Source organism: Clytia hemisphaerica, unplaced genomic scaffold (assembly GCF_902728285.1).
Source record: "Clytia hemisphaerica strain Z4C2 unplaced genomic scaffold, Clytia hemisphaerica genome assembly, whole genome shotgun sequence".
Taxonomy (NCBI): Eukaryota; Metazoa; Cnidaria; class Hydrozoa; order Leptothecata; family Clytiidae; genus Clytia; species Clytia hemisphaerica.
Window position 1 is genome coordinate 174676 of NW_027103614.1, and position 21902 is coordinate 196577.

The following is a 21902-nucleotide window of genomic DNA, read 5'->3' on the forward strand; positions in this document are numbered from 1 at the left end:
GCCATTCGGAAAAACGAAGGATTATAGATTGTATAACAAGTGTAGAAAAAAAGAAGAAAAATAGTTAAGCAAAACACAGGAATGGTTATTTCAATACGATTATACAAAAATAACTTATTCTTTCAGGCCCGTAGCAACCGGTGGGGGCAGCAGGGGCAGTTGCCCCCCAATAATTTTTCAAAAATAATTTTTTTCATTGTTGTCTTTTTTGTTTTGATAAAATAATCGAACGTGTCTGCTCGACCACCGAAAGATAGTTATTTTTCCAGGTTGTATATGGTTAAAAAGTTAGCTATGAAATAGGGTCTTTTTATCTAAAAATTCTAGAAAATTCGCCAGCTAACGGGGGCTTCGCCCCCTGTACCCCCACCAGTTCCAGCACTGGACCCGTTGGGGGGCTAAGCGCCCCCCAAACCCTTAGCGTAAAAAAAAAACGCCTTACGGCGTTTTTGTTCGACTTCAACTTTTATGCCCCCTCAATAATAACTTGCTTCCTACGGGCCTGTCTTTACATATAAAAACTCAGGTAGCCAGCATAATGCGAGACACTAAATAATCTTTGTCAGGCCGTACCGTGGTGGAAAGGAGTAACTTCATACCTGGGGAGAGAGTACTTAGGCAAATTGGGGGTCCAATATGAGGTAGCCATAAGGATCCCTTTTTATACCCTCGAAAGTCTCTCAAACAGGTACAAAATAGGGTAATAGATTTTCGTAATTTGAACTAAATTTTGAAAATTTGGGCTAAAATTGGGAAAATATTTTCTGAAGTCAGTCTCACAAAAGGTCGATTTTCGAATTTTGGCTCGTATATACCTATCACCTCGCAAAAAAATAGTACCCCCCTCCTCCGGACCGCGAGGCACCTTTATTGATAACTAACATAAAATAAAAAGAAAATAATTCGAGAGTCCTTTGTTTGGGAATTTAGGCCAAATGTATGAACATAGAGTTAAGCTTTATGAGAAGTTTTAGGGCCCTGAGTCTGAGAACAGAACCTGTAGCAAACAAGCAAATGACAATCACACCTTCTGTGTCACACCAACTGAAAATAGCCTACCAAAAAATCGTCTTGTATTAGGCATGGTGTTCTAGATTTAGAGCAGTGATTGGTACCAGGACAATATCAATCATGCGACAGGAAAATAAAGGAAAGAATTTCCAAGGCGGTCGAAAAGATGGCTAAAGTCTTATGCTAGACGAAAAGTCCAAGAATGTGCGATTCACGACGTTTTTAGCGGAAATTCGAAAAGAATTACGCAATTCAAGATGGCGGCGGTATAATGAACTAGCAAAGAAAAGCATTTCCTTAGTTTTGTTGATACGGTACTAAAGCCAAATAAACAAAAATCAGTAGGGTGTTAATCTGATTAAGTTAACTGCCAATTGGTAAGAACGTCAATAACAAATTTGGCCAATAAATTAAAATAATTCAGTAAATTTACTCACTGGTTTGCTTCTATTGTTACAAATAAATTGAATTAAGTTTTCGATTGGCTAGGCATTGTATATGAATTGGCAACACTGCTTGTTTTTGAATTATTTTAAAGAGGTTTCAAGCGTCATAAATATTGCCGAGGGCGTGACAAAATCAATTGAAAACGATCACTATCATTTTTCGCCTTAGTTTCTAACTGGCAACAATCATTTTGTCTTTCTTTTGAATGATTTTTCTTATAGGGTGCAATGTGGCTCAAAAATGCCCCAAGAAAAGTAGAGCACTTTAGGCAAATGGAGGGAATGGGGATGTACCGGCCTTGAGTGAGCCTTTTTGGACCTTCAAAATCCGCCTACGAGAAGCAAAAACCATAAAATGTAATTTCAATCCCCTCTAAGGGTTGTAAAAAAAAACGACAAAAAAATAGACGACTGAATTTCGAGGAAAATCAGATAAGGTTTTCCTAAAAAACCGAGGGCGGCACTCAGCCATCATTCGGAAAACCTTAGTCCCTCCCGTCGGGAGAAGGGCGTTCGGGCAGAGCATCAACAAATTAAAACCAAATTAAATTATTAAAAAAATTTACGTAAGAATCGGCCAGTCCCCACCACAAGTTCAGTCGGAAAAATTAGAAAGAAACTTCCGAGCGAGAAGTATTAGCTTTTTGGGATTTTTTTTGCCCCTTTGTCTGGGAAGACTCTTCCGCATCGGAAAAATCGATAACAACTCAATCTAACGTGACGCTGTATGATGACTTGCAAATAATGAAATATTCTTTAGGCGACAAAGCATTGAATTTTAAGATTTTTTCACCTGGGCTAAAAAAATTACCTGGGCAATCTTGCTTATTTGTCAAATATCTTTTGAAATTGCCCGAACGGAAAGTTCGAACGTGATCGGAAGGTCACGCCGCGGACTAGAATTAATGTAAAAAGTTCTAATCGGAAAGATGTTCCTATTCGGGAACCATAGCTTGCCCGTTCGGGAAGAGTTCCCAATCTGGAAGAATTTCTCCGCTCGGGGTACGATCAAAGTGGGGGGAGTACGGTTTTTCGGAATTTCGGAAATCGACCCTTTTTTCTTCGGTATCTCAGAATTCAGGCAAAAATCCATCGGTGTTTCGGAATGCTAAAATAGTTTCGGTATCAGAAATCCATGAATTTTTGCTTCGAAATTTCGGTATTGTAAATTTTTTATCCCCTTTTTTCGGAATTGATGAAAAATTAGTCAAAAAGAGGAAAAATACCCAAAAAATCGGTATCGGAATTGCAATTATTTTTTTTCAGAATCTCGGTAAATTTTGGCAAAATTATTCGGTATTTCGGAAATCACAAACCCCGTACGCTCCCCCCATCAAAAATAAGGATCAAAAATCTGAAATTTAGTACGCTGTACGAGACATAAAAAATGGTTCCACAGTCTGCAGAATGCTTTTACAAATTTGCTACAACATAAATCAACAAACCTTGTTCAAAACTTGCCAGAGACTTAATATCACCACAAAAAGATTCGAAAAAACAAAATTAATATTCGAAAGGTCGTGTAACAAGCGCGAAGTGTGCCAACCAAATGAATACAAAATGCGAAGAGAAACAAAATCGACGCATTTTAAGACAGTGGGAATTAGGCATTTAGGTTATTTTCAGGTTATTCATTCATTGTTTTGGGTTTGTCTGGTCCGCGGTCAGACGGGACATATACGTGTTTTCGACAAAAAAAAGTAAACACTTTTCCTCCCCTTAACTACCATCATTGGAAAATACGGAGGTAACAACAGACAGTTCAATTACCAGTGGGCCATATATGACCATAGTCTCGACATTGGTGAATAAATTTCCAGTAGCGTTACTTTTTAAGTTTTGTCGCTCATTAGCAAAAATGCGACATTAAATGATACCGCTCTAATAGTCATTACATATAATTACATGTCTTATTATCAGATTTTCTATAAGAACAGGAAAAGGTCTACGAAAAAGTCTGGGTAAAACTCTTAAAAAATATGATGGTAGGTTGAATGTCTAACGCTAAGAATGAGGCGGTTGCGTTGACACAGATGGTCGATGGCAGAGATGGGCGTTGGCTAGAATAGGCGTTAGCTAAAATGGGTGTTTTTCTCAGAATCTTAAAAAGTAACAACGTAGAAATGAAGACAACTGTATGACATTCAATCAGAATAACTTTTGATTACTTTTCATAAAGAACTCTTTTACTTAAAAAGGAAGCGTCTCGTGAAATTCTTACAAAAAAAAAAACAGTTGAAATGTCAGACATTAGTGAAGATGAGACTGCCGGATTATCAAATCAGACTTCTCATTTATTTTTGCGAATCTAATTAAAAACCATATAGCTTGATTGTTGCCGAGTAATGACTGTCTAAAGTCTTGGTTACTGGAGCTTAAGGATCCTTTCTGGCAATCTAAAGCAAAGTGCTTGAGGAGGCTATATAGAAAAAACTTCAGACATGCTGGTTCAATTAAGGAAACGCTTTGACGCTTTGACGTCAGAAAGGTCGAAGAGAACTATGTTGTAGAGAGCTTAAGGCTCCTGGAAACGGTTTGAATTCCAAAAAAAAGTGGTTGAAGAGCTTTTTTTGAGAGGATCTAAGTTAGAAATTTATTGCTTTCTTAAAATTTGTCTTAGCACATCCTATTGACGTCAAAAGAGGTTCTCGAAAATATATTAGAGGGTTTGGGACTAAACAAATTTCTTTGGCACAGAAAAACTTATTTAATTTTAGAGGTCCTCGAGACCTACTCCACTGTTCTTATGTTGTTGTTTTGACCGATTTTTAGAACTTTAGACTTTCAGAAAAATAAAACTTTCTAGACTATTTTTGTAAACGTCGCAAAATTACGTTGTAGATTCAGATCACGGCTAGACTTTAATACGGTTCCGGACCGTTTCGAAACGATTGGTTAGAGATGTCGTTAACCCAATAGAAAAACTGCATTTTTTGGAACATTATAGAAGCGTAACGGTTAAGATACAATCATTCTGAGTGGAAATGTATATTATCAATACCCTTTTTTATTTGATATTTGATGTTACCTTAATAAGTTTTTCAACCGTAGTAAAGAACGATCAAAACCTGGACAGCATCGAATGCAAATTAGGGTTTCGGACTTGTTGACCGGAGGAGGGGTAAAACCAAACTCTCTTTCCATTGACATAGTAATAATTGAAATGAGATACCCAAATACCTCGCCTTAAATCAATTTTCGTTTAAAGTTTCCAAAGCTTCCCACCCCCCCCGAACACGTGAGCATCATGTTGGCTTGGTTATCTCATTTGCGAACAAAATCCATACCTAGCATATACAATTTCCTAAGGTCAAGGGCCGCCGCTATCATGATTCCAGCATTGCCCAACGCCGCAATAATTTCATAAACGGGAAAGAAAAGTTTAATAGCAGTAAATACAAAGATAATTGACAGGAGTTATGCGATTGACTAGACAAAAATAACGTCATTTATTAGACAACAAAAGTTGACGTCACGTAATAACAAAATGCCTTTCTCCACTGATGATGTCTAGTCAATGTCTCACTCAGAGAAGATTTGTAACAATTCGTTGTTCTGTGTTTTAATTACACGACCACAAAATTATTAAGGCTGAAAAATGACGAAATGGCGAGTCGCATATGTAAACAAATGATATGCAAGGACTAAGATATGTTGTTTTGATTTCTCGATGAGAGCTTTTCAACAGGTCTGAAAGGAGGCATTGAAGAGATCGCTGAAACGTTTCCAGCAAAGAGTTTTCACACAATAACAGAATAACATGTTAAATAACACAATAACGTCCTTCAAGGACATTTAGAAGTCAAGGGCCCAACTGTTCATGTAGTATCGCCTCATTTTTTTCTAATTGAGCAGTTCAAAAAACAAGGCAGCAGTTTTTAAGGAAAATTGGGGACAAAAGAAAATGGAGCACACTCTTTAAAGGATGTGTGCTTATGAAATAGTGACCCAATGGTACTATGATTTGAGAATAACGGTTTTTTTTATAAGAATACACTTTATAAGAATGTCCATGATGAAAATGGCCAAAAAATTAAGAATAATGCTAAGAATATTACCATCATGGGATTTTGCTACTTAAGCTAAGAATGCCATTTATAGAGCATTTTCAATTATAAATTGTCAACGCACACTCCTTTCACAAAAATGTCATTTTATGATATTATTTAGGCTCTCTTACCCATTGTTAGCAGGAATATCTAGAGAGCCTTAAGCTGCTGTCAAAAGGTACACCATATATAGGGGGTGATTCAGACAAAAAGAAACTTGACCTCAGGGTTGGCCATTCCCACACAACACTTAAACCCTTGACGAGAATGAAACACTTGAAACTAAATGGAAAAATTATTTTCCGGAACGGTAAAAATAGTTGCAAGAGTAAAGGAAACGTGACGGAATTTGGTTTTCACAAGTACATGTCAAACTTGTTTGTTTTTACTGTAAGCGAGTTAAGAATTCAGAATAAGATCGGCAGACAAAAGCCGCAACACTCTACAAAAAAGGTCTGCAAAAGGAAATTTGACCAATGATGTAATGTCTCGACAAACCAACCGTGTTTACATATCGAGTCTGCTCCAAAGATGCAAGAAATCTCGCGGCGAGTTCAGTCAGCGAGAAAAGCCTTCCCCCGGATAAGCATAGTTTACAGGATAAGCAAGGTACATCAAAGTCGGTATCTAATATCTAATATTTAGCTTTTTCCTGTGTGATAATCACAATCAAAATATGCAAAAATATGTTTAGACAGAAAAGTTATCAAGATATGTTGCAGCTACATTCTAGCGCAGCCTTGGCACGCGACGTTATTTCAACGTTATTTTATTCGTAAACACAAGCAATCTAACAGCCTGCGAATCAGTAGCGTGGTGGCAAGGAAAGGGGGGGTGGATTGGCAACTGCCCCTCCCACTGGCCAATTTTTTGGGTGGGTGCCAAAGGACAAGAGTTGAAAAAAGGCACCTCCGATTACTGATTTTGCGCCCTTTTGCTCTTTTATACCTTAAAATTGGCAGTTTTCAGCCAAAAAGAGGAAAAATACCCCAGAATTTCCGTGGTCACTTCGCTTGCGCCGTTTTTAAAAAGCTATTTTATTTTTAAAAGGGGGCACGAAGTCTCAACTTTTGAAAATTGCCCCACCCCCCGCTTCGGTCGACCCACCACGCTACCACTGGAATGATTTCAGACAGCCTCCCTTTTTAAGCCTGATATTACGTGACTATGAATGGCCGAAAGAACAATAATATATTTATCTCTTCCAACGCTTTAATGAACGCTAGATTTGAAAATTTCGTGGTAGAAGTTTTCCAGCCATGGAATCCCAAAAATCCGTTCAAAGAAGGCTTTCTGATATTACACCATGAGACATACAATGCAACATCCAGAACATCTTGTGATGTGAAGTCATAAATCAAACATATGAGTAAGTCCATACCTTTTGAAGCTTGACTTTTTTCAACTCATCACCAGAACTGACATAAGAACCATTTGATCGTTTCCCTACAAACCAAAAGTCAAAAAACAAAGATTGAATGTTAAAGATTAAAATGAAAGATACAAGGCTTTTACTCTTTTTATAAGAACAAGTAAATTTTATACTGAGTCTTATAGCTGCTGTTCTTATTTTTCAAAACTCACAAGTACTTACTAGTAGTTCTTAAGTACGCTCCTATTTTTAATTAAGGCTTAAAGTAGGGACCGCGAAAGACGGGGGTAAAATGGTTGGAATCGACCAAAATGTTGTTTTTAGGTTTTAGACCACCTATAACCATGGGATGAGTTTTAGAAGCATTCTTATCATTAAATAAATGTCCTGTAAAAGTTTGGTGGCCATAACTTTATTTTTTATGAAAATATGAGCAATTTTGTAAAATTTTGAATGGCAGACGACCTACCAACAGAAAATTGGATTTAGACAGGTGAGCGCGTCCTCAAACCCCCATGATGTTATACATTTTTGGAACTGGAAGAGATCAGCGCTGTTTGTTTTTTTTGTCTCATGGACCCAATCAAATCCTACAAAAAATTATTCAGTTTTTTCTGGGAAAAAGCCACTTTTGAGGGCTTTAGCTGTCCTCCCCGGCATTAAGACAAAGATAATATGAAATTTCAACCTTTTTTACATATTCTTTGTTAATAAAAACAAAGACTTATAACCAAAACAAGACGTCTAAGCGCATAATTATGCAAAATTATCTCATTGTTCGAACAATAAAAATAAATTTCCTTTGATCCGCACGTTAGTTGCCGACAAAATTAAAAAAAATGGCCGCCAAAACTCGAAGGCCACCAAATTTGGAACTACTTGTCCATGTAATTTTGCTAATTATGGTCTAATTATCATGAAATATGTCAACAAATTGGATTGGTTTGATTTTAGAATAATTATTCTTTCCATTTCTGCTCTTTGAACCTTGAACTTTGGCCAGAAGGAAGAAATTTCGCAAAAACAAGATGGCTGACTGGTTTCTGAGTATTTGCTATAATGACCCAAAGAATGGCTTTGAAATACTATGTTAGAGAATTTTTTGATGATTAAAAATAATTTTCTAGCATTGTAATATGACCAAACTTTAAGTCCATACCATTCTTTTTTGTGGCCTGGCTCTTTTCAGACTGGCCTGGCTCAATGTTTTTGTGCTATTTTTTGTGAACTGTCAGACTGTGTTTTGTTGGAAATTAAGGTTTTCAGTTAGTTTACCTGGCTTTATGTTTGTTCAGATGAAAAGTATTCGGTTTAATATCGCTCATTTGATTTCGATATAACTTTTTTCAATTTATTTAGGTGTAAAATATATATAATATAAAAAAAACATCAAAATAATCAACCATAAATTCTGTATATATCCTGCTCCTTGAAAAGGCATTTCAAAAACAGATGGGCGACTTCAAATCAAGGATATCTTCAACAAACAAGATGTATTGTGATTAGAATTGAAATATATACATCTAACACCCAATGCTGAAAAATATTTTGTCACAATGATGGTTTTTGAATCATAACTTTAATTTTCTGGCTATTTTATTATAACACCGAATCAATTTGTCACTGGATGGATTCTTTGGATATCTTGATATATGTGGCTTGGCTGGTAGACCTGGTAGATTAGAATTATCAACAGCGATGATGAAAAGATTGCTATTAACACTAACAATATTTGGAATATCTTAAAATTTGGATAATGTACTAGAGACTAGCTCACAGCAGGCTACAAACTGAAATTGTGAGTGTTATTGCATCAGTATATATATGAAAATATTTGGTACCCCAACCGTGAAATTGTGTTGTATGTCATTTGTAGAAAGTGGACTCAAATAAACAATTGATTGGTCATTGACTAAATAAGCGCCATCTGCCATCTCATGGACAGAATCTGAGATTTACAAAAATAACGTACATTCAATTGGCTAAAAATGGAAAGAGTATTGAAAACTTGGATATTACTTTTAAAACAGTGTGCCAGATTTTAAATTTGGCAAGACTGGTTTCTGAAATTTTTATAGATGAATTCTTTGGCTAGGTAATTTTAACAAATTATAGAAAGCAAACAGAAGCAAACTATATAAATTAATCAGTCAGTCATCATAATGAAATTAATTTTGAGAGGTAATTTTGGAGGTAGTTCTTAATATTGTGAAATGCTCTGACTGTTAATACCAAAATTATTTGTTTGTGTAACTATTTTAATGTAGCGTAAGGGACTTTTTGTCTATACTTTGTCATCTAAGTAATCGTCAATTAATCCTCAGAAAAAATTAAATCAGGTCATCTATTTTCAAAAGAATTGCCTATTTTTGTCTATTATTGTATTGTGTATTTGAAAATTGTTTTTTGTTTGTTTCTCAGTATTACCAAACAATAAATAATTAATGATTTTGTATTTTTTGATTAGATTGTGTTATGCCAGTTAACTAGGGTCCTGGTTAAAGATATGTTACATGCATGAGTTACTTTGTTCATTTGTGTCCAGACATTTTTTTTACAAATCTCGAGACTGATAGTTGTTAACAAAAATTACAAGTATTTTTGTGATTTTGGTCTTGATTGGAAATGGTTGACAAATTCTGAAAATTTTCAAATACCTTGAGGGAACCTTTTCTGGTGGGAACTAATTTTGGCAGGCAGCAATTATCCTAAATTTTTTTAATCTTGGTCGGAACTTATTTTGGCGAATAGTGAATTTTTTTAATTTTGGCGAATGACAGCGTAAATCTCTTCTATTTTGCCTTATTTTGAGCAATTTTGATGAATTTCAGGGTTATTTAGGCAAGGAAACAAAAAATTTAATTTTGGCGGGAACTTATTTTGGCGAGTGAGCAAAATATTTAATTTTGGAAATTCCCAAAATTAGTTCCCTTAAAGCCTTAAAGGTACTTATTTTCTAAATATGAAGTGATGAGTCAAAACAATCCCATCATTTTTCATTAAATTTTTCACATTTTTATGCTCCTGTAATTTTTATCAAAAGGTGTCATAAAAAAGTGAAATGCAAAATGATCAAACAGGCATTAAAAATAACAGGAGACTTGTTAAAATTTTATGTCAGAATCTCCTCAAAAGTTTGGATCAAAATATTGAAAATTGAGTGAAAAAAAATTGTTTAATTTTTCAATTCAATTATCAGTCTTTGACCCAAACATTGATTCTATCTTTTCAAAACAATATGATTAACAAAAATTTTTAGAATAAAAAAAACTTATACACTGGGAGTATCTTTGTTTAAAAGAAAAATTTAAAACTTTTAATAAAATAAGGTCCATAAAAGGCTCTAACTACTCTTGGGTACCTAAATAAATGGGGGTTTGGAATAAGCCAGATAGGAGAATTTATTTATTAGCGGGGGTGGGGAAGTTTATTACGTACCCAAAAGTACAGTTTTATATCGTAGATATAGTTTTAGTAAAATAGAGTTTAAAAAATGTTTGTATGTCATTCAAGTCCATCGTAAAATATCACGATACCCTCTAGTTGAGTGTCTACTACCATGATTATTATTTCTTCATTTCAGTATCGATATTAACACATATAGGTATATTAAAATAGTCAATCAACATCTTGTATATATATGTACTATGTCATTCAAAATACCAAAAATATTCTCAAGTTTCCAATCAATTTAATTGGATGTCAAGAGTATGAATTATAAGATTGGGTTAATCATTCCACCATTTATGAAATCAGCCTTTTTAGAGTTTCATATATCTGCAAGTTTTGCAAACACCAAAGTTAAGTAGAAAAGTGATCAGCCATAATAAATGATAAACATTCACAACATATTAGTTCTTTAACTCGCTTTAACTCATCTGTCTTTTGGTACTGTAGGCCAGGTCGTCCTCAAAAGTTTAAAAATGTCCTAAAGTCTTTGAAGCTCATCATTTGATCATCTTTGAGTACATCTTTCTGGTTTCCAATAGTTGTTGACGATCAACTGTTAGATATGAATATAGAAGGCAGTTTTGATGTTGATATATCAGGCTGTCGGGTTTCCTTTAGCACTTGAGGAGAGGAGCCCATATCATAAAACTTCAATTTGTATCTTTCTGTTACGAAGATGATTTGATTGCCAGTAAAACATTTTCACATTCATTTAGATTAGAACGAAGTCAGAGTTTCTAATTTTCTAATCAATTCAAGTTTTTCTGCTTCAGCCATTTTGAAAATTTCGACGAAAATTCTGAGAAATTAGTAATATTGATTATTTTTGCTGACTCGGCAAAACAATTGTTTTTATTGCTGACGTGGCAAAATTGATTGTTTTCGTTCACTAATTATGCGGAAACCCTGTAGATATAGTTTATTGTATTAGAAGAACAATAACACGCTATCTGATGAGATCTAACTAAGGTGAAACAATGGTTAGACGTCTTGTTTTGGTTATAAGTCTTTGATAAAAATTAACATTTTCAACCGCGCTCTGCTGTCTTTTTTGGCTCAAAGTTTATTGGTATTCGAGAAATTCTACAGAATTGTCGAGCGCGTGTTTGTTTACAATTCGAAAGTTCAAAGTCCACGGAGAGTGACAATCTGCCAGCTCTCCGGCATACAGGATATTTTCGATTCATTCGTACGGCAAACGAGAATTTTGAAAAAAAAAATTGATAAAAAATTAAAACTTTGTCTTGAGAACCTTCGTGCCAAGTTTCAATGTTATAGCATTAATAGAAGTAAAGTTATTGCAAAAAATGTATTTTTCGACATAACCCCCGGATTTTCACTTTTAAACCTATTTAACCATGATTTTTACAAAAATCCTCGGATATCGTTCCATAAAAAGGGTCATTTTCAGGAGATAGAAAATTTCATATCTCGAGAACGGCTTGGCCGATTTTGATGAATGACCCCTCATTTTTTTTCTTTTTTGATGCTCTTTCCAATGAGCATGGTTTCAATGCGCTAAAAACAATTTGAAAAAATCATTGCGGTCCCAGGAGCTTAAAGAGCACTAGTTGTTTTTTGAAATCTTAAATTTGTGACTTGTTCTCTAAATTTTATTCAAAGTTAATCGAGCCTCACGTTCTTATAAATAGTAAGCGCCTATGGTTAGTGAAGTGTAAAAGAGGCGTTATCTGTATAAAAATTACGATGAGCTACAAAACGCCTAAAGATTGATCACGCTTTAGCTATCAGCCAATCAAATCCAAGCTCTGTATCATGATAAACTAATAGACTTCAAGATATTGATCTTTGCATGATGTGCCCCCAAACCATCATTATATAACGAACTGTGGCGGCCTAAGAAAGAGTTTTTTTATGATATCATGCAATGACAAGGTTTGGTTGGATATGATCACGGAATTTTTATCACGATTCCTACTTTATAATGTGAAAAAGATTTTCATTACTTAGATCAGGTTCTAGTTTGAGTTAAGATCAATAGTGGTTTAAAACATGTGAATAACTAAGCCATTTGTACGGCGAATTTTATTGGAAGATAATCAAATGGTTTGAGATATTGAACCTATAGATTCCTTTTCCCAAATTTTTTATAGAGACTTTTTCCAAACAAGATGAAAATTTGCAACCTCTGAAGAAACTAGGTTCTTACAACACGGTTCTTACGTTGGAATTCTATTGTTTGTCTGATAAAAGTCAAGAACTTGAAACTGAAATATCTCAACTTTGGCAAATACAATCAAGGTCATAATATTTGAGAAAAAAGGGAAATCCACCGGGAAGTTTTTGAACCACAATCGATTTGGAAGTGCTCTAAAGTAGGTTGGAAGGGTAGAGTTTTAGCTCTGAGTTTTAACACGAGACTTAAGACTAGACCTTAGGATCTCAGGATCCAAAAGTTCAAAAATAGTCCAATAAGACTCAGAATATAGCCTGGAAGTCTGCCAACCCCTCCATAATTGAAATATTCGATTAGATTAAAAAGATAGCCAAAAATCGACTTTCTCGCCAGAACTTTAAATCTTGAAAAACGTTAAAATAACCAAAATTCTCAATATATTATGACCTTAATTGTAGTTAGAAGGAAAAATCTTTTGCTCAGAACCATCGGCTGAATCTACATCCAAAATAAAAAGATTATTCCTTTGATACTTTCCATACCGCCCAAGCAAACTACATGCTTTTGTTGTTATTTCTTTCGGTTGCCGTAATCTTGACAAAAACTTTTAATAAAATAACTTTTAATCCCTTAAAAATTTAATATTAGGTCCATGGAAATTCAAAAATTCTCCCTTCGATATAAACGAGTTTAGCATTTCACCTTGGTCATCCAACCCATCCAACTCTGGAAACACGTTCATCCACCCCCACATGAATATAAAATGCAATGACCCACTTTCGCAATTTCTATTTTTGTTTCTTTTTTTTGAATAGCTTGAGATTTTTTACAATAAATGAGGCCCCCCCAGCGGCACCCCTAATCACGCCATCACGCAAAAAAATTTTCTCCATCACGCATCACGAAAATCGCTAAAATTTGTCATCACGCAAAAAATAGCGAATAATAGCCCAAATCACGCATCACGCCAAAATCTTAATCACGCCATCACGCCAAAAAAAAATCTCTAATCACGCCATCACGCAAGAAAAAAGTCCCAACCACGCCATCACGCAAACCGCTGGGGGGGGGCCTCATAAATGATATGAATTTCATGGTTCCCATTGGCTCATTTCTTACAGCTGTGGCGTAAAAGCAAAATCCAACTTCCATTATGGCAGGTTATGGCTGAATAAAGAAACAAAATGCAGAAAAGGTGAACTTTGACTAGTAATGTCAAATCGTTAAGGTCTCTCTTGAAAATCAAAAGAAAAGGTTCTTGCTATTTTCGGGAGGCTACTTAGCAAAGCTTTCCAACGACAACGATGCTAAAATTACTCTCCTGACTGTCCAAAAAAATCCACTAAGTAAGTTTTTTTAAGACCCTCGAATCAAAGACATTGGTTGAAATTCAAGGAAAGCCTAACATGTGATTCTCACAGCGCCAAATATAGAAATTTTGACGGGAATTTGCTTTGGCTAATGGATGGAAAATCAAATTTGTTGGGAATTTGAAGGATATTGTCAGCCAAAAAATGTTATTTAATATCTAAAAACCGGTTTTAAGGTCTAAAATAAAATAAATTTTCTGATGGAAGTAATGGAAGAAAAAACTAATTTTGGTGGAAATTCTTTTGTTCAAATCCATCAAATATGCCGAATTCTTCCTTTAAGGGATAACAATTAGGAAGCTACGAACTGACTATTCTCACGTAGAATAAAAAGGGAAAATTGCATAATCTAAAAAAAAAAATCCACTATTGCAAAAAAAACCATAACCTTAATGAAAAATAAAATCAAAAATTTCAACACGTATATCGTTTATGAGATGCTGATTTTTGGCGTCGGTCATGGCGTCGGTCCCCTAGAACTAAAAACATTTGATCTCTAGCATTCATCTCTAGTTTGATATTCTTTGAATATATTTCACGAAAAACTCGTGTGATTCTAGAAATCGACAAATTATGTTTTTTGAAGCTGAGCAAAGTTCTTCTTTCTTGTCGATTGAGCATTGTCAATCAAAGTTTTTGACAATTTAACCCCTTTGCATTTGAGGGATCCCACCAACACAAGAAAAAAGTGTGTGTCCCATGGTTTCTTTTTTTGTTTCATGGGACAAAAGTCAGATTTCACTTTTATTGGTGGAACCACGAGAATGCGTTTCAGGTTGGTGGGATGGAGCATGTTGCATTGCACCAACGCGAAAAAACTTCTCAGGTCCCAAAGCCTTAAACCTGGGAAGGTCTTTTTTCATAAATCTTTATAACGAGTTATACCATAGAGTTTATTTCTTAATTAATTCAGAAAAATTGTGTGATTCGAACGAAATTCTCGTCCCCTGAAAATTCGAATTACAACTGATAAATTTTCGTTCACATGTCCGACGGACTGTGAAATTTTAAGCAGAAAGGGCCGTCTCGGGGGCACGATTTTTACTAAGCCGAAACGAATAGTGAAAAAACAACAACAGAAAATCTAGAGGAGAGGATTTGCATCATAATTTTCATTACGAGTAACGTGAAAGCGAGGTAAAAAAAATCCACCCACATTTTATGGTCTTCATCTTATCCCCCGCAATTTATCTTCAGTTAGAAAAGTTATAAAACGAGGTATGAAACGAGAAACAAAGGCTTATATGGAACTAACTGCTAGGTTATATAAGTAAAAGTAAAATCAAAACAGACAGAAGCAAGGGAACGCCTTTAGACTATTTTACTGCAAGGTTGCAATAAAAGTATTTAAAGTTATAAAGCGAAAAACCGCAAACGAAACTTTTTCTACATATTTTCATATCAAAGGTTTGAAATAAAAATTTATTTGTAGAGTCTCCATAATTCGAACGCTAAGGGGAAAGAAAATCGTTCGAATTAAGGGCTCTGACCATAGTGAGTTTTTAATATTTGTCACTTACAAAATATAAAGTTCTACTGCATGGCATGTTATGTTATACATTTTCTGTTAGGCCAATTATCCTTGAGTCTGAAAATTTAAGAATCGCAATGGAAAAAATTTGATGAAGAAGAAAATGAAGACTTTTGCAAAGAAGAGTATTTCAACTTTGAAGAGCTTAGTTTGGTCGAAGAAGAAATATTTTGAAATTTTTTTTTGCGGTAGATGGTGTATCTTTTACCAAACTAAAATAAACTTTTCGGAAAATTTTTCTAAAAGCTTATTTGCTTCAAAATCTTAAAAATAGTGCTTTTTGACCAATTTTCTATCCCAATTTTTCATAGAAAAACAGCCATAACTTTTGATGCTTTAATTTAGAAAAATCTTCCGAAAAATTCAAAACAGTTCAATTCTTTGCGGACAGTTTGAAAAAAATTCGAAACAAAAAGGCTAATTACCCATTAAAACTTCAATTCTTTGTTAAAAGTGTTAAAGAACCTAAAACATAACTTTCGAACTTTTATGTTCAAATACTAAAATCAATTTTACGACTATGGTGAGTTGCGGAGGTTTTTAAGTTGGTTAAATTTCTCACTGCTTTGCGAATGAGCGGAATAAAAAAGTACATTATTTTATTTATATGGGGTGTAAGGTTTTAGATAAAGTCAAAAACAATTTGTCATAGCAATTTTTGAGCATCAACTTTAACTACTTAATCGAGTTTCTATTAAATCAAATACCAAGCTGAAACAACAATTTATTCTATCTATCGAGAGTTCGAGTTCTAAATTATCCTAACATTCTCTCAAGGGACCAACAAAACCGTTCGAGTTAAGAGGACATTCGAGTTAAAGAGGTTCGAGTTGTAGAGGTTTTTCTATAAGAGTCTCTTAGTAAATCTTAACGGCGCTGACAAATCTGTTCGAATTAAGGAGACATTCAAATAATAGAGATTCGAGTAATGGAGACTCTACTGTCTTGGTAGTCTAGATCTAGACTACTAATTTAAAACTTTATACTAGAATGCTACTAAACATACTTCAAACTATTAAAGAGGGACGCGCTCCAGAGAGAGAGGAAGAATTAGCTCTCTCGTACGCGGGTTTTTTTATGGCAGACTTACTCTTTTTCGGCTTTGTGGCAGAGTTACCCTTACAAAATGGTTAGGAAATCGAGACTTACTGTCTTGGAGAATTGCATTAAAATGAAGAAATACATTTTTTCTTTCTAGAAATGAAAATCTGTAATGTGCTATTATTGTTGCCATTGTCTTTCCAATTTATGCAACTTTTTATCAAGAAATTTGATCCGTTAATGGATCCCAAAAGATAATTCTTCACTACCAGAAGGTGCAAATTGCATTGAAAGGGGAAAACCTTCCTTCCTCTCTAATACAATAAGAAGGGGAAGTTTTATAGAGGCGCCCACTAGTGTTTTTTCAAAATATTCATTTTCAGAAGCGAGGTGGGGTAGGGGACAGGAAGGTTTTACCCCGTAGCCGCAGTTTATTTTGGGTTGCATAAAGGAAAAGGAAATTTTCCTTTTTTATCTCGACAATAAATAAGAATGTCGGAAAATTTTCAATCGCCAACCACGCTTTTGGTCGTTAGTAACAGTTCATAAAAGACAATTTTAAAGAATTTTATCGCTATTTCCAAAGTGAGGAAAGAAGGTTCTAAAACATGACCGAAGCTGGTAGCTTTTGTTCAGTAGTTGATATGATACAGTCAAAAAGATCAAAACTCACTGTCAAATATTGGCATGTTCGACAGTTTTGTGCCTCCCCTCTCAACAGGGCAACACCAGAAAGACTCTGACACCGATTGGGCAAACATAGATAATGATATTTTTCTCCCATTTACGGACTGCCCATTATTTTAAACAGAATTAAAGATAGCACGACCTTATTGGTCACAAGGCAAGAAGATATAGGAACATTTTTACGAAAGTAATAAACCGCTGAAACGAAGCACTTTTTGAATATTTTTTCTCGCCTAGAACAAAGTCGAAATACCCGGTTTTGCAAAAGTCTAATTTTTCATATCCCAATATTTCTAAAAGTGTTTGAAGCTTAGCTGTTTTATTATTGTTTTGGCGACTTGAGCCTCAAATTGTCCTGGTCATACTCTAAAATTATAGGGCAAAATTGAAGTATTTTTACTATTTCGATCCTAAATATGATCGTGTTTTTCTTCCGGAGGAGGGTTAGCGAGCACCTCACCAAAAACCGCGATTTTTCATTCCGTTTCTTGGTGAGTTCCACTTTGATGATTTTTCTTTCCAAGTGTATTGACGCAAGTTCGATTTTTCTGATACTGCAGGAGCTTCGAAAGTGACGTCAAAAAATCGAATGTTTAGAGCCCGAAAACCTTACCGTGAGTATCACAGCGCGAACAAATTCTCTTTGAAAACTTGACCTCTGATACTCAGGGTACGAAAACCTGGGTTGGTCTAAAAAGCAGGGTAGCCAATGGGGTAGCCAATTGGGCTAGGTTATGGGGTACCTCTTTTTGCCTAAACTTTTGAAATCTGAAACCTGTTTTCATGTTGAAATAACTATTACAACATCTTGTTAATGATTCCATGTAATAAAATTTAAGATTCCTTTCGAACTTCAGCCACAATAGCCTTTTTTCCAAAGGTACTGAACTTTGTTACTTCTCAAGAGACCTGGCACCATTTTGTCTTCCTTCTTGGCTTCGTTTGAAAATTTACAGACCCAAATAAAAAATATATACAAAACAGTTTTTAATATTTTAGATTTAGATTTTATTTATGTTTTTAATTGTTATTTCCGTGAAGCTGTAATTCGATGATAATAGCTTTGGAATCGCCTTTGGGCCATATGATCTCTAATCTTGTCATATCTTAACAATTCTTTGTTATTGAATATATTGTTTAATTTAAATCATGTTTAGATGTTTCAAACAATTAATTCCTTTCAAAATTTTTAAATAAGGCAGCTTATAATAGGTACAAAAGGTCTTTTGAAATAGCTCTATTATAATAAAGCTCTATTTCTTACTCCTCGTGCATTAACACGTGGTAATTTATATCTTTGTTTATCTTTGGAATCATACATGATCAATCTAAGTATCAATCAGATTCATGCTCCCTGGTCAGTAAAATGTGGTTCTATGCATTCATTTTCGGTATTTCTATTCTGGTCTGTAAAATATTTAGGCACCCCACAACCTAGCCCAATTGGCTACCCCAATTGGCTACCCTGCTTTTTAGACCAACCCCGAAAACCTGGGCTCAAAACATTCGAAAAAGTCGAAAAGTGGAATAGACGTTAATTGCGTAGAAAAAAAACGGGTGGCGTCTAGTATAGGCTAGAGTATGGTGAAATTTGACTTTACTGTATTTTCCTGCTATTTGTTTTAATCTATTGCTCTAACTTTCAAGGCGACATTAAATCTGGCAAAGTCGCAATATATGAAGCCTCCAAATCGTCGGATTTTTCAACATCCGTCACACTGAAACGACGTTTGCAATGTTAGCTGCGAGGTATTACATCCATGGTGATGTTACAACAAGACGGTTGCATATTATTATGAAGATTATAGCTATTACGAAAAAAAGAATACTTTAGTCCTTCTCCTTGTTCGTCTATCAAACCAAAATTACGGACGGTGACATATATATATATATAGTTCACGACAATCCTGTCGTCCTTGTCATCGACCCTCTGACGGACGGTGACATATACATAGTTCACGAAAATCATGTCATCCTTGTCATCGACCCTCTGACAGACGGTGACATAATATACATAGTTCACGAAAATCCTGTCGTCCTTGTCATCAACCCTCTGACAGACGGTGACATAATATACATAGTTCACGAAAATCCTGTCGTCCTTGTCATCGACCCTCTGACGGACGGTGACATATACATAGTTCACGAAAACCATGTCGTCTTTGTCATCGACCCTCTTGACGGACGGTGACATATAGTTCACGAAAATCCTGTCGTCCTTGTCATCGACCCTCTGACGGACGGTGACATATAGTTCACGAAAATCCTGTCGTCCTTGTCATCGACCCTCTGACGGACGGTGACATATAGTTCACGAAAATCCTGTCGTCCTTGTCATCGACCCTCTGACGGACGGTGACATAGTTCACTAAAAATCCTGTCGTCCTTGTCATCGACCCTCTGACGGACGGTGACATATAGTTCACGAAAATTCTGTCGTCCTTGTCATCGCACTTCTACACCCTTCCCACCCAATACGCCCTTAGAGTACAAAACACCCTTCTGACGGTGACGGTAACATATATATAGTTCACGAAAATCCTGTCGTCCTTGTCATCGACCCTTTCACGGTGACCTCGTGACAAAAATGTGAAAGTTTCGGAATTAAATGTTCAGTGAATCGGGAAATTATTTCCCGCGTAAATTCTTGCATAAGCCGTTTTATCTCTGTTATATTACGCCACGCAAACCTATCAGGCAGTATTTGCGGTATATAGATTCTAATTAGCTCCGTAGTAATTAGCGCACTTGTTTTATGCAATCTAAATAACGGAGATAATTAAAAGGCTCGTGAAAGTTGTTGAAAGTTTCTACTGCAAGTGCAAGCAGCAGACAATTCTTGATGTTATAAACTAAAATTATATATGAAATTTATGGTTCTTCATTGATATCATTCCATTCAAACTACAGTACCACACTCGTGATGTTGTTGAAAACAAACCTCCTTTCACTAGAATCACTTTTGAGGTTAAACATTTGGTTTGGAAGATGGATGTGTTTTTGTGTGGACAAGAAAAATAAGATAGATTAGAGAAGAAGAAGTTTATTATTGTTTCAATTACTCTTAATCTATGATAACAGTTGATAGCATGTCCCAACTAAGATCACTCACTGCATTGTATTAATTGCCAGATCAAGTTATATACCATGAATTTCTACCATGATTTGAAGTGAAGCAAAAGAACATTTATCACCTTTAAGCAAGATTTGATTGATGATTCACCGTTCCAAGACGAGTAATTTTGTGTAACCATTGCGAGTATTGACTTAAAATTTCTTGAACAAAACATACAACTGTCAGCTGCTGTTTGGCAGCCAGTTTGTTTCTTTTATTTCGGGCTCACTTTCTGGGCCATTTCAAGATATTGTCCAGTTGCCAACTGCAATTATTGGAGTCTATGCCCGGCTGAACAACTGTCTCTATGTAGGTCACTACTGGCATCTAGTCAAAAGTGAAAGTGGCGTTACGTATTCTTTGTTCTTTCTCCTGGAATGGCCCTTTGGATTATTATTGCTGTTTCCAATGAAACATGGAGTTATCAAGATATTTGCTGGAGTTTTAATTACACAACGTGACATTGCAACTACATTAAAAGAAGAAATTTTGGCGAGAATTCAATAATTGGCGGATGGCCGAAAAAGTTTTTTCAGAGGGAATTTAATATTTGGTGGTTACTAAGGCGGCAATCACAAATATCTTCGTATTGCGTCGCTCAACCGACTCTCGAAAATAGACTTTTTTTCAAAGAGGCAACCCTGTTAAATAATTATGTAGTCCAGCCATACAAACAATGATACAGCAATGCATAATTACTGTTTCATGCATATTGTGATGATTATGCATGGGTGTATCATTGTTTTTCTGCTGGACTACATAATTATTCAACAGGGTGGCCTCTTTGATAAAAGGTCTATTCAATAGAATTGAGTCAGTGAGTCGGTAAATTTGTCAGACTTTTTCTGTCAATGACGTTTTTTCGTTTAAAAATTTTATTATTGCCAATTTTTTGCGAGCGATTTCTAGCGCATTCGCAGCATTTTGACTTTGTTTATATCATTGCATGCGCCATTTTGGGTCGGAGGTCACAGTGTTCAAAGGTCATAATTTGAAACCATCCATAACACATGGTTGTTTTGGCTGCTGGCTGGCTGGCAGTTTCCTTCAAGAATACACTCCAAAAATGGATGATGAATGGATGAAAACCCGAAAAATTTTTACGACTGACTGACCGACCGACTCAATTTTTAGACCCAACCAGGACGCGAAATGAAGATATTTGTGATTGCCACCTAACTTGATAATTAAATTTAGCCGGAATTTAATTTGGTGGATTGGGCCAAAATCATCCAAATTTAACTTTTACTGCCATCCGCCGCCAAATTTAGATTATTGTTTTCTTCCCCCAAATGTTATCTATTTCAAGGCAAATAAATTCCCGTCAAATTTAATTTTTCAAGCTTGCAGCCATATTAAATTCCCTTAAAAAATTTTACTGTTAAGATTACTTCAACTTCATTATTAGATTTACTATAATAATTTATTGAAACTTTCTAGCAGCAATTTTTTATTGTACAAACAAGAAACATTCATTGATATAAGTTAAACATGAAGTTAAACATGATATGATTTTAAGTGACTGTCTTCAAACTCGAACCCTATAACTTGAATGTGTCCTTAACTTGAACAGTTTTTATCCCTTCAGAACAAATTTAGGCTATTTTCACCTATATCCCTAATGTTAGTTTTAAAAAATGATAACTTTCTGAAAACCTTAAAGATTTTAGGGATGACAAAAATAATATTATAT

General features: G+C 35.1%; 1 protein-coding gene across 1 annotated transcript in view; it reads right to left on the minus strand.

Annotated features, from left to right (window-relative positions):
- LOC136802215 (transcription factor AP-2-beta-like) overlaps positions 1 to 21902 on the minus strand; it is a 53091-nt gene that overhangs the window by 11604 nt on the left and 19585 nt on the right. Inside the window, exon 3 of the mRNA XM_067058930.1 lies at positions 6888 to 6952. The gene's annotated coding sequence lies outside the window, so the exon portion shown is untranslated. The remainder of the gene's footprint in view (positions 1 to 6887; positions 6953 to 21902) is intronic.